General features: G+C 40.1%; 1 protein-coding gene across 13 annotated transcripts in view; it reads right to left on the bottom strand.

Moving 5' to 3' along the window:
- Positions 1-20,843, bottom strand: part of LRRC8B (leucine rich repeat containing 8 VRAC subunit B) — a 102,093-nt gene that overhangs the window by 53,566 nt on the left and 27,684 nt on the right. For all 13 annotated transcript variants that reach the window (XR_003519831.2, XR_003519828.2, XR_003519843.2 and 10 more), the window contains exon 2: positions 753-807. The gene's annotated coding sequence lies outside the window, so the exon portion shown is untranslated. The remainder of the gene's footprint in view (positions 1-752; positions 808-20,843) is intronic.

Genomic DNA, 20,843 nt, shown 5'->3' with positions numbered 1-20,843 from the left:
GATATACTCAAGAAGTCAAAGGATCTATACTTTCATCTGTAAAAGAAGGGTGTTCACAATACACAGAGGACAGACCCAATGCCCTCACCACTGCTTCACCTGGATTATATATGTTCAGAGCTGGGCAACACACTTTTCAAGACGTGTGTCGTATTCACAATACTAGAGTCATGCTACTTAATACAGTGTACAAATTAATTGCTCATCATGTCAAAGTCAGAAGCTCTGCCACAGAACTAATTTAAGATTAATCTTCCACAACTATAAAAGATAAATGATGTTTGTACAAAGCAACAGATATGGAGCTTGTTTATTTCCGACATGTAATCTGGGAAAGCATGGCCATTGTTTATTTATGGAAACATGGCAAACCAATTCCCTGCATAAAAAACACTACCTTCAACAAAAATCAGAAAAATATAGACATGGAGTCATGGAGTCTAAGTCTGTCATAGACATTATATTCCTCAGATCTTTAAGGTTTAAAAAAATGACAAATATCAAATGCACACAGACATATACTCTGCAACATACAAGACCAACAAAGGACCGGAAGAGGCCATTTTACCAAAATGTATACAGATTTAATTTTCTTTTTAACTGGTTTAAATATATCAAAAGGATTTTATGCAAAAGGTCTGTAGGAATAATAATCTCTTTTTACATACTAAGTATTCAGTATTTGCCCCAAGCTACCAATGTAATAGTAATTATCTTTACCATGTGTTCACAATTCAGAATGTTAATCTTACCCTATGAATGCTGGTCAACCGGAAACTCTGCAATTAGTTTCTATTTGAAAAATTCCTAAAGAGAAATCATAAACATGTTGTTACACTTTACTCATCACAGGACTGCAAGACAAGTTATCCACTTACGTGGTTCTAAGATTTCCAAAATCTATAATAACTTTATGAAACATACAACTTAAAAAGTGAGTGTTATTATAGAGGTCACCTTCTGATCTCCTGCAAAGGCTGTCAACTAATACCCAGGGAGAGACACAAATCACTGTCACATTTAATGTCATCACCACAGCAATTTATAAGGCATAAAATATGAACATTCAATTTTTAATTAAGAATGAGATAAGCATTATATCTCAGGTACCATTCATTTTATAAATAATTGAAAAACCCATTGAAAATATTTGTGTTTCTTATATAAAAAAGGGGGAAACATGGGGGGAATATTTGGGATAGTTTCTCTTTCCAGTTTTTATTGTTGCTGTTTTCAGGGTTTTTTGTTGTTATTTGCTGTCCTGCTATTTGACACAATTATGTCACTCTAAACTTCAGTGGCACAATATTTTTGCCTCTTATTATTTATCATACGCTTCCTTAATGTTGTTACAGATTCTCCAAACAACATTTTTTTTAAAGGATTTTATTTTTAAGTAATCTCCACACCCAGCTCACAACCCCCGGATCAAGAGTCGCATGCTCCACTGACTGAGCCAGCCAGGCACCCCTCTAAACATCATTTTTGATGGAAGCATAATAGTTCATACATAGATATGTCATAGTTTACAAAATTATTTCCCTATTGAATCTTAGATTTTCCCTTTTTATTACTGACAATAGTGTAAACATCCCTGTACTCTTGTTCATATGATTTCCTTTGCAAAGATCTCTAAAAGCGAGAGTAATGGGCCAGAGGGCATAAACATTTTAAGGTCTCTGATATATAACAACAAATTATTTATTAAGAAGGTTATACTAATTTTCTGATCTATAAACAGTATACGAGTAGTACCCTTACCAGATGTCAGAATCATCATTAAATAATAAAAACAAACAAAAAAACCTTGGCTAATTCCATCCCAAATTATCTTATTGTTTATTTTGCATTTCTTTGATGGGGTTGAGTTGAATGCTTTTCAACGTGCTTTACTAACAAGTTTCGGTCTTCTTTTTCTTTTTTTTAAATATTTTATTTATTTATCTGACACAGAGAGAGAGAGCACAAGCAGGGGGAGCAGGGGAGGGAGAGGGAGAAGCAGGCTCCCCACGGAGCAGGGAGCCCAATGCGGGACTTGATCCCAGGACCCAGGGATCAGGACCTGAACCGAAGGCAGACACTTAACCGACTAAGCCACCCAGGTGCCCCTCATTCTTCTTTTCTACTTAACATTTACCTACACCAGAGGAATATTTTGCTGAGAAGATATAAGCGTAATGAAAGCTCCCTCCTAACGACAACTTGTCATCTCAGAGTGAAGCCATTGCTGCCAAGTAAAAAAACAACAAAATGTAGCTCAGTTTCTTTATCCAGGCTAAAACCAAATGGCTCAAAACTAATTTTAGAAACGATAGCATAAGTAATCACCTTTCTTTCTCCACAGCTGCAAACAAAAGTACAAGTTAGAAAAATAAAATGTGAAAATACTAAATGACAAGGCTTGTTAGGATAGAATAAATAGTCCACGCGAGGCAGGCAAACCCAGGACTCGACTGCCAGGGTAACGCGGCCGGACCCAGCGGCTGACAAGCTGTGGCGTCAGTGGCTTTTCTAGCTTGCGATGCTAATGAGTGTTATGAAACTGGTATTACCTACCCCCACAAAAACATTTTCTCTCCCCGCTGGCAGGACACAAGGCATGTTCATTTTCACTTAAAAAGTCAATTCCAAGAGAATCTTAAAAATTCTATTCTGGAAGATTTGGAGATGACAAACATAATACTAAGAATTCCCTTTCTCAGAGAAGAGCTCCCTTCAAAAGGTTCCCAGCGAAGGACATACAAGGGAATACTTTCAAGTGACTGTGGATTAAAGAACAATAGGGGACAATCAACTATGATAGAAAAACAAGAGGCCCCCTGCCTTTTGCTTTGAAAATTGAGAAGTCTGGATGCTCTTATTTCCTTCTGGTCAGTAGAGATAGGGGAGATTGACAAAAAAAAACTCCTTTGTAGTTAAGCAAAGAACGGCTCTAAAACTCTGGAATCTGAGAATGGCTCTCCATTGGCGTGAATTTGTGTCTTAGTGATGGTTAAATAAAATCCTTCCCTTTAAGGGTTAGCCAGAAATCAAGAATCTTTGCCTAGTAACTTGATCTCATTTTGTAAGTCAGATATGGCAAGAATCATTGCAATATCACACTTACTCATCCTGCCTCGAGCAATGCTGTAAGTTTAAGGCTTTGGGTTATATAAAGTTAAAGTAGCCTATTTCATCAGTTTGAAAAGTTCAAACTAGGAATACCAGATGTACTTAAAGGAGAGACATTTCATTTCACCGTTGGTCCCACCATGGCATCAGCTCCAAAAGCCACCTTGACCTCCACAGCCTGAATTCACTGCTCCTCCATCTGTGTTCCTACCACATTAACAGTTCTCTTACACTGTTTTATAGTATATAATAAGCTATTGCCCCAAGTTCTTTGAGCGCTGAGGCAGCATCTTATTTATCTACATTTCTGGGATCTATCCCAGTGTCTCTTTCCAGGGCTAGATTAAAAGCCTGGATGTTACGACAGTTTCCATGTACAGACATCCACGGGGTGCTGAAAACATCTCTGGAAACTTAACTAAATGAAACAAAAATAGTATCCACCAGAACTATTCTCAGGGATTGTAGAGAATATGGTTGGAAGGAAAAAGAAGGGGTCTGCTATTTTTCTTCTGGTCAGTTGAGATCCTAGAAACTGGCAGGAGAGGGATTTGAGGGATTTGGCTACCCCCTGCCCTCTTATCTAGGGTTTGGTTTTTCCTCTTAAAAATGTTGTGAACAAATATTTAAAGGACAACAGTCTGAAGTGGCATCAAATCATCAGCCTGCCCAGGGTAACAAATTATTAGCCTATCTCTTGGACCCCCATATCTCAATCCTGCCCCTATCACTACCATAAATATTTAGTAAATAATTACTGAGTGAACCAATAATACTAGATCAGGTTTTACCACCCAGCTAGGAACCAAGGGTATGGAGGAAGAAGGCCTGGCTCTCTGAATGACCTATAAACACAACTGGTACACACACACAATGGGTCTGGGAAGGCGGGAAAGCAGAGCAGGGGGGATAGAACCTCTGGCATTTCCATCACCCCATGAGAGGTGCAGAGATTCAGAAGCAGAGGCAAAGCTTTCACCCTTCAGGAAGAAAGGAGGAAAAGTCATACTTTTCAATGTAGCCACCAAACATGACATCTCAGAAATCTGAACGGAGAACTGCTGTCAAATTTAGCATGACTGGCTGCATTCTAATGACGGTGAGTCATTTTGAATCAGTGATGGCTCGCTGGATAAATGCTACAGCATTCCTAAATGACCTTAATATCTTATCAAATTATGATTTCACAATTCTTTTGTACAAGCTAAAAGTACATTGCGACAGGAATCATGCCAAGACCAGGGGAAGTATCAAGTTTTCACCCCAACAAGGATGGTGTGTATCATGCTGTTCTGTGAGCCCTTTCCCTCTCCACCTTCCCCTAAGACCATGGGCTCAGGGAAGGCAAGAACATTTCTTGTCTCCTCAGGGTCCCACCAGATATTAGGTGCTCCGTAAGTTTTATAATTCTACAACTCCTGTGAGCTATGATCAAGCTGAAAATATTATGTACCTCTGGATGGTTTCAGTCTCCTAAATCAGTAACATCTGATAGCAATCACTATAAAGAATGCTATATCCTGTAGAACATTTTCTTAACCCAATGACAAATACCAAATTGCCATGCACTGAAAATCAGCCTAGTGTTTAGGTCGAGTTAACTTCTGACTTGAAAATATAAAGGCTTAATGCTCACCAAGTATTAAAACCGTTGAACACAAAAGATGTTTAAAATGAACGCTGCTACCCACTCTACCCCCCAAAATCAGTAGTTGCTTCATACTTCATGCTTCTTCAGCATTTAGGGAGTGCTGATAGTTCTATTATACTGCCATTAATCCGCATCACAAAGAGCTGGTTAGAGGCCTTCCTGCCTCTCTCTTTGAGCTCTTAGAAGAATACAGAGTACGGGACAGCTGGATAGGACCTAACACACAAAACATTCTTAGTAATAGCTATATGCTGAATTAAAAAGGTAGAAGGAGATGGAAAAGGGAAGGCTAACATTTACTGTGTATTTAGTGAGGTACGTATTATGATCTCAGCTCTAAAGGTGAGAACGTTGAGGACTGGAAAAATTAAACTTGCTCAAGCTCACAAAGCGAACCTTGAATTCACACCAACCAGCAGTATGAGCCATCTGCTACACCGCCTCTCCAGTGAACTATATAAAAAGGAGTTTTATATAGAACGTGGCATCTCTCTTTAAAAAAAAAAAAATCTACAATCTATCTTTTAGAGGAACCAAAAGACATAATCTAAAAATCAGATCTATATAGGTTTCCTAGCTCACTACTCAGTAATGAGTAGGAAATTTTATTGTAGTTAAATGAGTAGTTATTTTAAGAATTAAATGAGGTGGAGGCACCTGGGTGGCTCAGATGGTTAAGCAGCTGCCTCCATCTCGTGAAACAGAATCAACAAATCCTCCCTCCGTCCTGCCTGCCTCTATTATATAATTAAGATAGACATGCTAGATAGCCAGAGCAAGGGTGCAACCTGCAGGCACAGCCTCTTACAGAGAAACATGCCCCCAGTAATATAATAAAAGGAATAACAGGTTTAATCTGTATTTAAATGATATTTTACAAGGCTTTTCTTCTTGGTTTTCCTATTAAAATGTGGTTAAAATAAATTAATACCATATCCCCTACATACAACATTCTTTCTGAATGACTTAATAAAGAAGTATCACATGCCTTCAGTATGTTAGTTACTTTTAATATGTTAGTTACGTTGTTAGGCCTAGTTCTCATTATAAAACTCTTAGGAATGTTTGAGAAATCTGGAAGGGAACGCAGCAAAATGGTTAAGGTCCGATTGAACTCTAACTTTGTCATTTACCACCTGCTTGATGTTAGATAAGCCAAGTATCAATTTTTTCATCTGTAAAACAGGGACATTGCAGTTATTTTAAGAATTAAATGAGGTGGAGGCACCTGGGTGGCTCAGATGGTTAAGCGGCTGCCTTCAACTCAGGTCATGATCCCAGGGTCCTGGGATCGAGCCCCGCATCGGGCTCCCTGCTCCGCGGGGAGCCTGCTTCCACCCCTCCTCCCTGCTCATGCTCTCTCTCTTCAATAAATAAACAAAATCTTAAAAAAAAAAAAAGAATTAAATGAGGTAACCATAAATCAAATGCTTAGCACAGCAGCAGGTACAAAGTAAGCACTCAATAATGGTAATTCATTAACAGAGTAGCAGCTTTATCTAAAATTAATCCTTTAAAGGTTGGCTTTAAAGTATTAGCCTGTAAAGAGAAACCAGATTGGTTGTCAGGGGGTTTCCTTCTCCACCTAAATGAGCGATTTCCATGCCAGGTTTTGCAATATATCACATGATTCCAGTTACTAGAAAGTGTTGTAAAACATAAACGTAACTTACCTCAATTATTTAATATATGGCCCAGAGGGAAGACAGTGTTGTGAGGCCAAAACAATACAAGCTGATGCAAAACTAAGTTACCCCCACTTTCTGATGCAGTGCGTGTCTTCCCAGTCAAGATCCATGCTGCAGGCGAGTCAGATATCGCCAATGTCACCCAAGCAAAGGCCATGTTTTAAAATCCATAGTTGCAGAACAGTGTGCATGAACTTAATGTCACAGAACGGTACATTTAAAAATGGTTTAAGATGATACATTTTATGTTATGTATATTTTATCACAAAAAACCCTATAATCATGTAAAACAAAAGCTGTTCTGACTGCTTAAAAATGAACATAAACGGATTACACAAATCTAATATACAGTGGGCCCCGATGTACTGGAAGGCATACTGACAGATAAAAAATATGTTTACTATGTCAAATTTACTTTACCCATAATTCCTAGATTATAATAAATACTATTTAATTATCAATTTTGTTTGTTACCTTGAATTAGAAGGATCTGGCTGTGTGAGAGAATATGATCCTACTAATTTGTCCAGAAAAGGCATAGATCTTCTTTTCTACTAGAGAAATAGCCATATATGAAGCTAACACGTTCAAAAATCTTCTATTTAACTATCTAGGTAAGCACACATATGAGATCTTTTTTTCTCCCTAAAATAACCATTGAAGCACCCACATGTTTACAAAACTCACCAATAACTTTATATGGGTTTGAAAAGTACTTGAGCCTCTTATTAATCTTTTATTAAGAGGCCAATCTAGAGGAGGCATCAAGGATAGCCTAATGTGAAGGAGGGCTGGGGGAGGCGCAGATGGCAGGCGTGGGGGTAGAGGGAGATGGAGTGTGTGTTAGGAAGTAATTAAAGAAGAGCAATCATAACCCTTTCCATTAGTGATAGCAGACATACTTACTGGGCACTTAACACTCATCAATCAATCAGTCAATCAATTCCTGAGACTCTCATAATTATGAACTCATTTTTGTAGGATTGCCTTGTTACTTCCTTGGGCTCTGGATATGTGGGGTGGAAATGACCAACCAACGCACAAGAGGGTAGAGGTAATGATCCATATCAAATGAGAGCTAATTTAATAAGAGAAATCACAGCTCTGCCTCTCTGTAGGGCTATACTGGAGGAGAATGAGGGAATACAGGAATGAGACTGGATGTTCAAATGAAGGAAAGTCACCATCACAGCGACAGAGGGAAGAATCAAAACCACAAGGCAGCATGGCTTAACAGAAAGAACCCCTGACTAGGTGTCAGGAGACTCAATTTTTACTCCCTACTTTCTACCGATCCAACAGTCTAACGTCGAATGAGTCACCTCGCCTCATCTGACTTGACTTTCCTTACTTGTCAAGTTGGAGGGAAAGCCAAATGATCGATAGACCTTCCACTTCCAACATCCCACCGTCCACTGAGTTGATTAATTGCAGCTGGAGCTGGGGGATGCTTAATCTGAAAACACTCCTCTGGAGTGGCAAGAATTGAACAGGGATTAAAAAGAAAATGGTGACAGCACCAGGGCAAACATGAATTCAAAGACAAACAGTGTAGGTTTTCTTAGAAAGAGCAATGAATGGTCTATAATTGGCTACTCATAAATCAGTCTTGCTAAAAAGAGAATAAAAGTAGGTCATAGCAAGAGAAGAAGGTCATTGGATCAAACAAAGTAACAAAAGCACTGATTTTGATTGAAAGTAAAAAGGTAACTGGGAACCATGCAAGGGTCCTAATACAAACCTATCCCTTAAGAACTGGGGTTCACCAGGATTCAGTCTTTGGCCAGTAGCTTCTCTGCTCACGCACAGGCGTTCCTCAAGTGACATCCTCTACTCTAAAGGGTCATCCACCACCTCTATGTAGGTGATCCCCAAAGCTACAGGGTAAGCCCTGCTTTCTAGCTCTGAGCCTCAAAATCATCTCCCAAACATCTTCCTGGCTATCCACTGAGATGTGTGGAAGCAACTCACACTCAGCACATCCCAAACTAAATCCACCATTTCTGCTCACACCTACACCAAACTCGCATTTCTTGGATCTCTGAATGTTGGTAGCAACATCAAGACTAGACAGCTGAATGATGCTGAAGGTTGATAGCAATGTCAAGAGCTCAGGCACCTGCCCCCCATTCTTCTTTCTATTCCCTCAAATTTACCCGTTCTTGCCTTAAACTAGCCCCTTCTGCATCCCTGTCTCGGGTGAAGCCTGCTGAATCTTTGGGGAAGACAACCGAAATGTCTTCCTCACTTGCCCTCCTTGGTCCCATTTCCAAACAGCAGTCAGAGAGCCCTTTTTAAAACATCAAACCCTCCTGATTTTTGTTGTTGTTGTTGTTATAAAGTCAAAATAATATCCCAGGGAGGGTTCGGGAGGCCTGGCAATGGAACGTGATGGGAGCAAATGCTATCCGGCTTCTCTTGCTGTCTTATTGGCTCTTGCTATGTCCTTCCCAGGAATGCGAGGGCTTGACTCCAAAAGGCTGGGCAGATTGGGTCACATAGTCTGTGATCATCTCTCACTTGAGACTAGCTGGACTAGGAAGAAAGGATATTTCACCCTATGGCTCACTGTGGGCACTCATTCAACCTGACAAGTCAGGTATGCCCCAACTCCTGCTCATGCTGCCTGTGTCATGGATTCAGATCCAGTTGGGACTAGTGCTGTGAGAAGCAATTTTTAAAGCCTTTAGCTCTGTTTCTACCTACATGTTACTGGTGTCTATGCTCCCAGATATTGGGCATTTTTACAGAAGTTTTCTCCTCCTCGGTCAGCAGCAGTCATTGCTACAGTAGTCAATTCTGGGATAGAGAGTGATTGCTCGTCCTGCTGATGCGTTGCCCTGTAAATGTTCTGGAGTCGAGTTAGGTGAGTGCAAACCATCCAATTTTTATTTATTTTTATATCTCCTCTTCCCTCAACCCTGGGGCCCTGTTGCTCATCAAGTGAAGCCTCAACTCTCCATTCCCCCCCACAATCACGAATTCAAGGCAGGGGCTGGTTTTCCATGGAGGCAGTGTGGAAAATGTGCACTTCGAGTCCCCAGCCTTCCTCCACCACCATCTGCATGGCCTTAAGCAAATCAACTCATCCAACCCAGGCCTCTAGTCCTCACCTTTACAATATGGACAATTATAGAGGCCCTGAGGGTTGATATTGGTGGTAAAATAAATATTGTGGAAGTACTTTGGAATCATTAAAATGGCATATAAATGTAAGGGTGAACTCTTATAAAGAAAGCCATTTTTTTTTTTTTTTTTTTTTTTTGCCGGTAAAGTAATTTTAAAAGAGGATGCCTTTGGCCTTGGAATATTATCTTAAATCGAAACAAAACAACCCATGAAGTGAGATTTATTTATACCACTTTCGTTCCAAGCAAACAAAACAGCGAGTGTTACAAGGTCATTGACATCTCCTAACATTTAAGTCCCACTATAAAAGTCAAAAGGAATTTTTCCAAAAGGCCCAGGGGTCCAGGTAGAAATATGTAGCCCAAACACAGAAGTGCACAGTGAGAAGACAACAACAAACGTAAACAAATTCTTTTCCAAATCAACCTTGCAATATTGGACTGATAATGGACCATTTATATTCTGTCCATTGGAGAAAGAAAAGAAGAAAAGATGACACAACACCCACAGCCTCTGGCTCCCAATGCCAATGAAGGGCAGCCATGCCTATGTGCCCAGCCCAGAGAAGGCCTTTTGAAACATTCCAGTCAGCTGACGTTGCTTATCTCTTCCCTGGAAGAAGGTGTGGGAGGAGTGAAGCATCCAGCAAGAGCATGAGCAGAGAAAGAGGTCAGTTTTGAAAGCTCTTCTGGCATCTACATTTCCTGTAAAAAGTCCACGTTCACCTTCATGTTAAATCAGTGCTTCATGTTTGCAACTTGGATATGGCTCCTGGTCAAAATCACTGATTTCTATTTGCTCCTCTGCTGGAGCAGAAAAATATCAGGTTTACATTTCGAGTAAACATGGTGAGGTGTCTTTTTTCTGACACCATGTGGGTGCCCTACCATGCAGTCCTATTTTGACACTAACTACCTCGAGTCAGTGTGAGACTCCAACAGGTTTAAGGGCTCAGTCCCACAAAGCTGCCCCCACTTCAGACACCAGTTGTAAGTCCTAGGACCCCGAAAACCCACTCTTCTGTCTGACTTGGTCATCAATCCAAGGGTTTCCATAACCCCCTCCTTAAATTTGATAATTCACTTGGATGACTCATAGAACTCAGGAAAACACAAACCAGCAGGTTTGTTGCAAAGGATACAACTCAGGAACAGCCAAATGGAAGAGATACCTAGGGCATGGTACTTGGTGGTAGTCTTGGTGGGGGAGGGGGAGGTGGGTATGGAGCTTCCATGCCCAATCTGAATATGCCAACCTCCCAAGCACCAATCGGGAAGCTCCCCAAGCCCTATCATTGAGGAGTGTTTATGGAACTTTCATTACACAGGCATGGTTGATTAAATCACTGGCCACTGGCAGTGAAAAACCTCCAGCTCTTCCCCCCTCCTCAGAGGTCAGGGGTAGATTGAAAGTTCCAACCCTCTCATCACATGGTTGGTTCTTCTGGTGACTAGCCTCCAACAGGAAGCTCTCTATGGGCCCACCAAGAGTCACCTCATTAGCAAAAACTCAGGTATGGTTAAGAGGTGCTCATTATGAGTAACAAAAGATGCTCCTATCAGGAAATTTCAAGGGTTTTCGCCCTGTGCCAGGAACCGAGGGCAAAGACCAGATACATATTGTACAACCTGTAGCATAGAACCGCATAAGAAGAGCCACACCTGAGGACTAATTCTCATTCAAAACAGTTGCAATTTGAAAGAGTGCAAAGCAGTTCACTTAGAAGGTCAAACTCACCTTCAAGGGCCCAACCAGGACCATCATTAAGCCTCTGATTTCCCCAGTCAATGACTTACAGACATTCTTCCTAAGGAAAGCCTTCCCTGACCATTCTGACCAAGCCCATCACAATGAGCTCTTTTAGTTTTCCATCCCTCGCTTTCACAGTGCTCACCACACACCCTCATGCAGTTGTTCAATTAAAAGTTTCTCTTCCACTAAACTACAAGCTCTGAGGTCTGGTCTACATGAGTCATGCTGTATCCCCCTGTGTTCTTACAGGCAGAAGCTGCTATTAAACATTCAATGAATGGATAAAAGAATTAAGATTAGACCCCCTTGTTGGAGCAAAGACCATAGCAACTTCCTACAATCACCACATCATCTTGTCTTCAATTCTCCAAATTCCATTTGACATGCAAGGGCCCCTGAGTCATTTAGCAGATTCAAGCCCTATCGGCAGAGAAGAAAGATTTAGCTCAGCCATGGCATTAAGAATAATTTCAGGTCATTCAGGGCATACTGAAGTGAGAGAGTGAGGTCAGGCTCTAAAAGAACCCACAGATAATGAATAGGAATCAGGTAGAATGCCTACATTGCAAAGGTGACAGTGTTTCTGCACACTAGGTTGGCTTTGGGCTTCAGACCCTTCATTTGTTGTTAGCAAAGCAGGGAAACCATGTTCCCTCTGGGAATTTTAGAGTTTTGATGGCTTCTCAGGAGACAAAAGTCACATTCCCCATCTCGAAGTTTAACACATGACTTCTAAATCAGGGTGGGGCTTTGTCTGGCTCAGTGACAAATTCAGCTGCCTAACAAGCATAATCTCTGGGTTAGTGACCAAAGTTTCTCCTTTGTGCACAACAAATGAATCTACAGTTATGTCTTAGCAACCAAACTTGAAAGGTGGAAAGATTGTACCAAGAAAGCTAATGGTGTGTTTTTTTTTCCTCTGTCCTTTTTTTCTTCCCCTTACCACACACAAGAAATAATATTTTTCCATTCATATTTGACACCACCATCTGTTTTTATTGTGGAAAGTCTTACCCATTTAAGGAAAGCCACAACTTAGCTGCTGCTAGTTGAATGGATGTAGAAATAAAGAGGACCCTATGTACCACCAACTGTGTCATGGCCAGAGATGGGACCCCAAGAGAAAGTGTGATAGGATGTCATATCTTGCATCCACTCTGACACTGGGTGCATTTGACAGTCATGACCTCGCCTCTGCAAAGGTGCAAAGCATGATCCCTAATGTTGAAGGGAATAGAAGGGTGTGTGTCAGCCTCAGACATGACCCTCAAAAGGAGCTTATGCTTTAGTGAAATAAAGCATGAATACAAGAAAGCTCAAATGGATTACAGTTGCATCTTAGGGCAATATACACCAAAGGAGCCTAAGAGTTATGAGTGGGCCAAGAAAGATGCATAAGATTTATCTAGGTGTGAGGCAAAGGGATGAGGCTGAAGGCGCGAGGATTAATAATAAGGCACATAGTATTTTATGTGGAGGAATGGAGGAACAAATAAAGAAGGTAGGAGGATGCCAAGGTGAATTTTAGGAGTTAGTGAAGAGACATATACTGATGGAGTGGAATTTTTGAGATGGAAATAATGGAGAGAAGTAGATTAGGGTTAAATAGTAAAGTCTCCAATGTCAGGCTAAGAACTTTTCAAGACATAGCTCAGGTCTTATTAGTGCATGACTGACAGGCACCTGAGAAATGATTGTTTTAGAGTCACTTTATGTCAGTTTAATTTCACTTTTAGAATCAATAGCCAATATTTTTATGGGAACAGAAAGTAATTTAGATTTGATCATATAACCAGTGGGGAACCATTGATGGCATCTGAGCAGGGGAATGATGGAAAAAATACATTTAAAGGCATATTAGTGTGTATTAGGGAAATTAATTTGAAAGCATCAGGAAGAATTCATTGCAGGGGGTTTGACAACAAGAACAGGAGGCCTACTTCTGTATTAGACTATATATCAGAACACCTCATAAAATAAAACATAAATGGACTGCAAAACTAAAATCTCAAGTAGAAAAATAGTTACACTTTAAACAAACTTTCAGGGGCACCTGGGTGGGTCAGTCGGTTAAGCATTGCTCAGCCAGGTCTTGATCTCAGGGTTGGGGGTTCAAGCCCCACATCTGGCTCCACGCTAGGTGTAGAACCTACCTAACAAAAAATTTAAACTTTCAGGTTAGCCAAATGATACACATGGACAAAACAATTATATTTTCAGTGAGCAGACTTTTCCTGTTTCACTGGTATTTTCAAAAGAGAAATGGATTTGATCAGTTGTTTTTTTTGTTTGTTTGTTTGTAACACTAGATGGTACCTGAATACTTTGGTGAAATTAGATGCTTTGGAGTAAAAATATCACTTTTAGAATTAACAGCCAAATACTTCACGCAATGCTATAACACATAAGAACAGTCATTTTAAAAACACACACAAAATGGTGCCAGACAGACTAGTGGCCATGTGAAACACACCATAAGTAAGCCATCAGCTTAAGAATATACTGACTGGGCCCTTCTTTTGGAAAAATCCTTAGGCATTATGTCACTCACCATGCAATCAAGCGTCTGCTTAAAATCAAGTTACAATTACTCTAATTATGGGCCAACACTTCATTTGTTTCACAACTGGTGCCTAATCAAACAGTTCTGTAGACGACTTCACCACAAGGTAACTTAATTTCAGTGCCAAAGGTTTTTTTGTTTTTTTTGTTGTTGTTGTTTTTTAAGTTTTCTTTGGGCACCTGATTTGCCAGTTTAGGCGTCAGAAATCTTACTAATATAAAAATCACTACACGAACTAAATCAAAATCAAACCCAAATGCTTTCATCCATTACAAAACAATATTCTTCTTTCATAAATGCTTTATTTAAATATTTCCCAGCAACAACAGGCTTGTGTGGACAAACCAGGAAGTGAAACCAAGTATGATCACATTGTGAAAGCCGAGTAAAATGAAAGAATGCATTGGAATTAGCTGAGGCACTATTAACATTTCGTTTGAAAGTCCATTCCTTTGGAAACTTCAATTTAATTAAAGCAGCAGTAAGAGGAATTTCAAAAGCATACATCTTCATTTTGTTGTTTGACAATTTCCCCAATATTCTATGCAAATGTCTTGTCCCGCAGCCAGGCTGGATCATCTGAAATGTGAGCACTCGCCCAGCCCACCTGGTGAGTGGAGCACTTGGTTTTAAGCTAGCATTTTCCATTGCACTAAATCTACTCTGAAACAAAACAATTACAAATCCTTAATGACTTGCTTTGGAGAAATGTACCCCTGGATTGTAAGGTAACGAGCAAATCCCACTTCTCCTATTTTGCTGGGGTTCCTATCATTCCCTTATCCTCCACAAATTAATGAATTCCCTGAAAACAGGAACTGTATTTTAGTGTTTGATTCATTTGTTTTTTAACTGAGTACTGAGACTCGGTGGCGCAGGCATAATAAGAGTTATGAGTACCTGATGGTTATTCTTACTGTCCAAGGAGAGTGTTATCCAGCAAGAGTTGCCAGTTGATATTTTGCTTCAAAGGCAGACACTAGGCAGAATCAGAAACTCCTGCACTCTACTGCCCTATCTCTTGTTCCCAGGAAATTGCCTGTGAGAGAGAGGCTAGAAGACACCCTTGCAAAAATGAGTTCTTATGGACTGATTATTATTCTTTATTTATATTAATTTTAAGTATGATTTGAATAAGTTTAATATTATAATGTTATATTTTTGGACATTTCTTAGCAATTTTAATAAATAGTTCCTGGAGGTACCTATGACCTTATCAAGTGATCAGGTACCCCCGTCATTGCACAAACACATTGCAAATGTGAGTATCAGCACCACTCTGCAGATGAAGCAGACACACTCCTGCTACATGTGACAAGGAAACCGAAAAGGAAAGAGAAAGGTGAATAATTACAGGCAGGGATAGACAAATCCACTGGCACGTACACATGTGCATAGAAACATACTGTGTGCATATGGATGCGTCACAGTAGGAAAATTATGTGGGTTGTGAATTCAACAAACATTTGAGAGCCTACTCTGTGTGAGAACTGTTACTCTTAAGAAGGTGAGGCAACTCTGCTGCTGGGGTATAAAAAGTTTGCAGAGATAGCCTAGGAGTCAAATCCTGAGCTTGTCTATGGACCCATGAAAGAAGTTAGTACTGAGGCAGGCCAATTCCCTAGATGGGCTCTTTTTCTCTGGTCACCTTGTTTTCTTCTGGCTACTCTCTCACTCCCTGTATCAAATACTGTTCTCTCCTATCGTACCTGAAACTTTACACTTTTATTCATTGGATTCTCTTGATGGGAAAATTTATTTAATGTTTGCTATGGTGCGGGATGGATAAGAAGGAATAATAGTAATGAGAATTCATTGTATTTTTTTTAAGATTTTATTTATTTATTCATGAGAAACAGAGAGAGAGAGAGAGAGAGAGAGAGAGGCAGAGGGAGAAGCAGGCTCCCAAGGAGCAGGGAGCCCAATGCGGGATTCGATCCTAGGACCCTGGAATCATGACCTGAGCCGAAGGCAGACGCTTAACCATCTGAGCCACCCAGGCATTGTATTTTTGTATTTCGTCTTATATCTACCCTTAAAACATGCATAAAAGGAAGATGGGAAATATACATTAAGTGATTAGGCAACAGGAAAATATATTATCAAGATCAAATATCAGTATCAAAATATATTACAAATAGTATATAGTTGAAACAAAAATGAGATACATGTGCATGATGCTTTAAAGTTTATGGGGCATTTTTTCCCCATTAAGTCATTTAAATCATTTGCTCCACTTTATGATAGGGATACCAGTTCAGAGAGGAAAAAACAAGTTGCCTAAGACACGTTTTGTGAACAAGAGCTTGATCCCATAACTGATACCAACCATCATGTTCTTCCTACCATCCAAAGCTGCCTCGTACAAAGGTCAACAAAGTTATAGTTGAGGGACTAAAGAAAGCAGCCTGGGTGATGTGCATCTGAGCCTGTAGGGCTAGGCAGGAGCTGGATCAGAAAGCAGAACTCCAGTTGTAGAAGAGCAAGAACAGAGAGGTCTGGAGTTAAGAGCAATAGGCAGCAGGTCCCACTGAGGAGAGAATGTTCATAGTCTGAGTGAGATGACTTCACAAATGAGTGATGTAGTGAGGACATTTAGGATTAAGATTCCAGAATGAAGAGTATGGCTTGACTTGACTCACAAAAGAGAACCATGAGAGATTCTAAAACAATGCAAGCCATGTTTCAGGAAGACTAACCTGGGGGGGGGGTGCACAGAAGATACAAGGGGCAGGAGAAGAAAGCGAGACAGAATGAAGGCAAGAGAACCAGGTAAGGATCCTACTGTAGTAATTCAATAACTAAGTCGTGAAGACCTGAATGGGGGAGTGTCAGTGAAAATGACCAGGGATGAAGGAATTTAAGTAGTATTATGAGGGAAAACCTCACAAATATTGGCTGGTGGGAGAGATGTGGACAGGAAAGAGGATTCAAGCTGGGCTGGTAAAAGGTTTTATCATAAAGTACTAGTTAATAATCCAATATTCACTGGAAGACCAATGAGCAAGCCCCTGAATTTTGCTCTTTCACTCTACCGAGGATAATTTATTAGCCTAATTAAGGTTTCAGACCTTTATAAGGGGTCTGGCATAGCTAAGTTTTGACTGAGTATTGCTCTCAAGAGTGAAGCCAGTAGGAAAGCTGAGCAAGATGAGGCGAAAGGACATTTAGGGTCAGGTCTTAAAGAGACATGGGCACAATGTCATGGAGTCAATGAGGGGTTTTATGCAAGGGAGTGACATGATCTGGTCAGTGTCAAATTTTAAGTTTAGAAATTTAGAATTTGCAGCTTTGGTGGTGGCATGGAGGAGTCATTAGAGGGGGAAATATACAATGTGGGTAGAGAACCAGATCAATAGTCCAAGGCGTAAAACAAGAAAGAAGGTTTGAACTAAGATGTGCCTAGATGGGAGGAGACGAGGGGATAAAAGCAAACAGTTTTAAGCACCTTCAGGCAGGTACTCTACTAAACAGTTTATGGACATGGATTCTAGGGTTACTCAGGTATTGATCAGAAGGACTTGGTGGCAGACTAGATGTTCAGGAGCCCCAGGGCTCAAGGACAAGTGAGCACCCTAGTCTTGGCCAAGGGTCAATGGTGAAAATTTGTGGAGGAGAGTGATGAATGTGGTTTTTAAAACACTGAGTTTGCAGTACACTCTAGGGAGAGGGGGACATATAAATGAATTTGTTAGACTGCACATTTTTGGCACTGACTCTGGCTAATACTGGGTTTAAAAGCTTGGTAACTTGGAAAAAATCATTTAAAATAAAAAACTTGGGGCACCTTGGTGGCTCAGTCATTAAGCGTCTGCCTTTGGCTCGGGTCATGATCCGAGGATCCTGGGATCGAGCCCCACATTGGGCTCCCTGCTTGGTGGGGAGCCTGCTTTTCTCTCTCCCACTCCCCCTGCTTGTGTTCCCTCTCTTGCTGTCTCTGTCAAATAAATAAAATCTTTAAATAATAAAAATAAAATAAAAAACTTAAGGTAGCCTGGGTCTATCGCCTATAAAAAATTCATTTGTACCTTCCTTTCTAAATATTTCCATTTAAAGACAAAATTTTTATGAGGGCAATCAACTTGGACTAATTATATAAAGTTTGTATTTTGTAATACACACACACACACACAACCTCTTCACTTTGAATGGCTTCTACTTGTCTATCCAACTGGAGGTAAATAGGTTTGGAAGTAATCAAAGACACATGACAGTAATCAAAGCCTCATTGTTGTAGGGGCTCCAATGCCCTCCTGATCATGAATGGCCAACTCTCTCACAAAATATGTAAGGGCATATATTTCATTTTACTTCAGTGTTAAAAAAACCCTGCTACCTCTCTCACAGTACTACAACTTTCATTTGTGCTCTAAACTTACTGGTGGTAAAAACAGTGAATATATTTGGTTTATCAACAGAGTTAATAGAAACACGAAGGAATTCCAGTTGTGGTGTGTTTTGTATCTTTATAATTATCAATCTTTGCTAGCTTTGATAGAGTTGGAAAATGTATCCTTGGGGAATCTAATTCTATTTTTTTTTAAAGATTTTATTTATTTGACAGAGAGAGACAGCGAGGAAGGGAACACAAGCAGGAGGAGTGGGAGAGGGAGAAGCAGGCTTCCCACGGAGCAGGGAGCCCGATGCGGGGCTCGATCCCAGGACCGTGGGACCATGACCTGAGCTGAAGGCAGTTGCTTAACCAACTGAGCCACCCAGGTGCCCCGGGAATCTAATTCTAGAGAATATTTCCTGTTTTGCTTTTCTCTAATTTATCTCTGTTTAATGTACTATAGAATTATTTCTTCTATTGTCTAGATCTACCCACCAGGCAGTAAGCTCCGAGAATGCAGGGCTTTTACCTGTAGGGTGCACTGAGTGAGGTATGCCCAGCACTTAGCCAGATAGTAGAAACTCAATAAATTATCCTGGAGTGATCAATCATAGTCCTGCGATTCTAATACTTCAAGAATTTAACATATGTTTTTCCTTAGCATTCATGTCTCAATCTGCATGCTTCAACTTAATCTTGAACCATGATTTCTATTCATAGACTCTGAAGAAATTCTTTCAGGACTTATGCTGTGGTGGGACCCCACAGGGCACTGAAGGTTATGAGTGCAAAGGAGTTAACAAGAAAACTGCAGCCAGGTCTCAAAACGTCCCAGGTTCTCCTGGTGACCCCTCTGTCTAGCTCTGTCTTAGGAGGACGAGTCATGGTTCTTGCCCTACCCGTGCTACTCTCACTTCTGGTTTCCTGATCTCGATTCCTGTTTCAGTCTAGGCTTCCTTTTGGTATTCTGACCCAGGTTACCTGAGTTTGACATCTGTTGTTTTCATTGCTTGACACTTTGATTCCCCCCCGCCCCATGGTTAAACCTACATAACAGTCTAGATCTGTCTTTCTACATGGACCAGAGACTCACATAACTTAAAACTACAAAACAGATATTCTAGACTACTTTCTCCTCAAGGTTCTTACTGTCCTTCCCTACCCCCATTATAAAACCTAGTAATTTCCTCACCACACCATTTGATGGGACAATCACAGTGACCCCTTGCATTCCCTCACTCAACATAATTTTTTTTCTGGCCAACTGGATTGAGTTAGTATGAATTATTACACAATCAAAGACAAGAAGAAGCTATTACCATAATCTAACTTCCTATTAAGAATGAAATGAAAAGGACTTTAAACTTAGAGAAAAAGAGATATATTCTATGTAATCTATGCTACACATTTCCCATTTGTTGTCTAGATACGTGTGAGGAAATATACTGTGAAGTGTTTGTGCACTCTTCGTGAAATGCAGTCAGTATGTAACCTATGCTGTGCTTCTGAAGTCACTGGATTGGGTCTAATTGAATTCATAGGCCAACGATTCTAACCACATCACTCATATCAGCGAGGCAATGTTTAGAAAGGCTCTCGTCATCTGCACAGAAGACAATTCACTTGACAGCACTCCTTTCTTGAGCAATGACTCAAATCAGCTAGACTGAAAATAAATCTAAAGGGTACACAGCTGTCATGTAATCTGAAGTAGCCCTCTGAGCAAAAACTTGATTCATTTTCTATTTGTACAACTGGTTCTGCAAACAGGATTGTAATCCAACAAATGCATTTTAACCCCACTGTGATGAGAAAGCTTTTCAGTGTCCTAGGGAGGGTTCTCCTGGATTCCTCTGTCCTCATGGGTATGGTAAACTGCACATCATGATTTCTTGATTTATTTCATGAGAAATAGCCATTTAAACTCAGTGATCTATGTGAACCAGCTATGAATCGGGCTCTACAATTAGAGAATAATATTTTATCAAAGGAATGTTGGCAGTATGAGGGGTCGACAGGTACCAGACTATCTACTGGGTATAGGCAACTTATTTATTTTCATTGTAGCATTCCTTGTTTTTATTTTTTTAACTTTTTAACTTTTATTACGGAAAATTTTAAACATACATGAATGTAAAGAGAAGGGTATAATCAAAATACCCACCCTCACTGGATTACGTGAAATAAATTCTAGATATCATATTTTATCCTATTTCAGAATGTATCTCTAAAAGGTAAAGAGTCTTTAAAACATATAACCAGAATACCATAATCATACCCAGTGTGCTGGTAGATATTCAGCAATCAGTTCTCCAAGGGGGAAGAAAAGGGCTGAGTCACAGTCTTTGCCAGTTTGTATGGCATAACTACTCCCACCACAGCCAATTTCAAGCTACTAACATGATGGCACTGAATGTGGGGTTGAGAAGAAGTGTGCAGACACCATGATATGGGACTTGCGCTATGCAGATATGTGAGACATAAGTAATCTTAGGAGCATGGATAATAGCAAATTATAGTAAAATCATTAGGAAGGGATGAGTTTTGAGTATCAATTTTATTTTAATATCTCAAGTTTATATAATTTGTTTCATGGCATGTTTAACAGCTGGCTTG

This window comes from Zalophus californianus, chromosome 4, assembly GCF_009762305.2.
Source record: "Zalophus californianus isolate mZalCal1 chromosome 4, mZalCal1.pri.v2, whole genome shotgun sequence".
NCBI lineage: Eukaryota > Metazoa > Chordata > Mammalia > Carnivora > Otariidae > Zalophus > Zalophus californianus.
Note: the sequence above shows the minus strand (reverse complement) of the source record. Positions and strands in the feature narration are given on the sequence as shown.